This window comes from Zea mays, chromosome 7 (genome assembly GCF_902167145.1).
Source record: "Zea mays cultivar B73 chromosome 7, Zm-B73-REFERENCE-NAM-5.0, whole genome shotgun sequence".
NCBI lineage: Eukaryota > Viridiplantae > Streptophyta > Magnoliopsida > Poales > Poaceae > Zea > Zea mays.
The window spans coordinates 162,261,006-162,263,501 of NC_050102.1; the positions used below are offsets into that span (position 1 = coordinate 162,261,006).

General features: G+C 51.0%; 1 long non-coding RNA gene across 1 annotated transcript; it reads left to right on the forward strand.

The window, feature by feature from the left end:
- The first annotated feature begins 1,354 nt into the window (after window positions 1-1,354).
- On the forward strand, window positions 1,355-2,177 carry LOC103633229 (uncharacterized). The gene has a single exon (XR_004851567.1). It is a non-coding gene; the product is annotated as an uncharacterized lncRNA (long non-coding RNA).
- The last annotated feature ends 319 nt before the right edge of the window (window positions 2,178-2,496 follow it).

Consider the following 2,496-nt stretch of genomic DNA (forward strand, 5'->3'; position numbering starts at 1 on the left):
ACTTCAACTCTGATGAGCCCCCTCGCGTTGGACGACGACAAATGGCCAGCGGTAGCATCCAAGGAGAAAGTTTTCTCCGCCTGACCGCCCAAGACGTTCACCACTATGGGTGTTAAGCTGGATCGGAGCCTCGTGGCCGTTGTTCGCTCTGCTGGAAACTCTTCTCTTCTGCAAGGGCAAGGCTGCCTGTTCCAGCTCGCTTTTGGGAAGCTGAAATGGGATGGCAACAAATTCCCAGGCCTGGGACGGCAATGCAAGCAGGTTCAGGATCAGGACTCAGGTGAACAATGGCAACCGTGCATCTATCCATAGCAAGAGCGAGCCTGACAAAAGTACATACAAGAAACTGTAGGTTTCATTCTCCTAGCAGTACCTTAACTTTTAATAAGGTGTTATTCGACCTTCTCTTCTCATGAACAGAATAATGTAGCATCTTGACCTTGCTTGAATTTAGTAAGGAGAATAATGATGCATGCCTCGTCTGGTTGCTTCAGTGACCTCACGGGTCACGAGTGCCGGCAGAGGCGACATGTAATGCGTTAGGTGATGAGATGACGAAGGTCAGAAGCTGACCTTTCTCGCAAGGCAACCTTTAGGCGATGCGTCAGGGGCGCCAAGTGGCGCGAGGGGCATTGCAGTTGACTTGCATCGAACGACAGCCTTGGCATGCATGCGTTGATTAACAACAGGATAATAAGCTAAGCTAAGTGAATCTTTTGGATAATAAGCTAGCTAATATACTTACCTATCATACATTGATACCTATATAACAACTAGCTAAGTGAATCCAAACCAGAGAGCTGGAACTGCACCAGGTTCTCTAGGCTTATCCGTGTGTCCCGGCCTAACGTTCTGATTCCTTTTGAATCTGGGCTTGCTGTTGATCGTATGGAATGGAGGTTCCTGGAATGGAAGGGCTTAACAATCCTCAAAGGTCACACTAGCGCCATGGTACCTCGGAGTCCGGACTTGATGTTTAAAAGCTGGAAGAAATATGCAGCCTCTGTTTAGAGAAAAGGGACAGACAGCTAAGTTTCAGACAGGATGGGAGCGCAAAATTCTCCATGTACTGGGATTCGCACTCGAAGCTCGTGATTTTTTTTGGGCGTCATGTACACAATTACAGCTTTGATATATTTTTCTTCCTTCCTGAAGCCAATGGTTTTGAAGTGTTGTTCTGGCCCTTCACGAGAGTGACTTGTCCAAGAGATACAAACCGAGATGTGACTGAAGTTTCTTTCATCTAGGACTCTGGAAAAGGATGTCACCATGTTTCATAGGGGAGAAGTGAGATAAATAAGCTCGGCGACGGACAAAAATAAACAAAGGTTATCAGCATTGACACGGCCTGTCCAACTAATTAATAGTCTCGTGATCCCATCAATAATTCCACAAAAAAATACAGGCCAGAGGCAGAGCCAGGCTGCAGCTGCAGGAGGGTTCAGCCGGCTGCCGGCAGCAGCCTATATATAACAGTAGAGGCGCACACGTCCCAGGCGGCAGGAAGCTCACGCCAAGAGACCCCGCTCCCGATCCCGTCTCCTCCTCGCAGTCGCTGCTTCGCGAGGAGCCGAAGATGCTGCTCCTGCGGGCGTCGACGCCGTTCGCGTACGCCAAGGTGGACAAGGTGGACGCGGAGGAGGCGCGGCACCTCAGGGCGCAGTTCCTCATCCACAAGGTGCTCGAGAAGAAGAGTCCCCGGCCGTCAGCGCTGGCGCGGGCCAGGCCCAGGATCGGCGTCCGCCTCAAGAAGCTCAGGCTCGCCGTCCGGGCCCTCAGGGCGCGCGCGTGCCGTGCCCTGCAGAGGCACCTCGGGAACCTGAGGCGGCTCGTTGGGCGCGGAGGAGTTCAGGGGTCGCCGTGATGAGTTCTCGACTGAAATATCTGAGCTTTGGGTGCTGTTGCGTGCCCGTGGCCGGTGGGGGCAAATCAAAGAAACATCTGAGCTTTGGTGAGACTGAGAGATCGGTGTCAGTTTGTATGCGTTTTAATTAGGTGTTGGAGTGGAATCATATATACATACAGAATGTGCAATATCTAGTAGCAGCAAAAGAAATGCTCCCCCCTGCATTTTTATGCCTCCCTCTGTTTTGGAATCCTGCCCTGCGTGTTCTGCAGATGTCATCGGAGATCTCTTCTTCCCCAGTACTCCTGTAGTAGTTTTTTTTTTCTTTTCATTTCTAGCCTTCGCTAGTTTCTCTGTCGCATGGTAGCACGATGCCGACCGTCTTTTCCAGTAATCCAGCACCCTGCCTCCAATCCAACTGCCTCCATTATCTCGAGTTCTCGACGCTGTACCTGCAGGTTTTCCTGGCTTGCATTGCATCTGCAGCAAATACCCGCCCGCCCGCCCTGGTTGTCCTGGAATTTACTCAAAACAATACCATTGCCAAAACAGAGTCGTACTTAATTTAACAAAAATAACAAACACCTACTACCCAGAGTAAGCGAGGCTACGACTGCGAGCACGCATGTTTCCCGCCGGTCCTCCGCAAC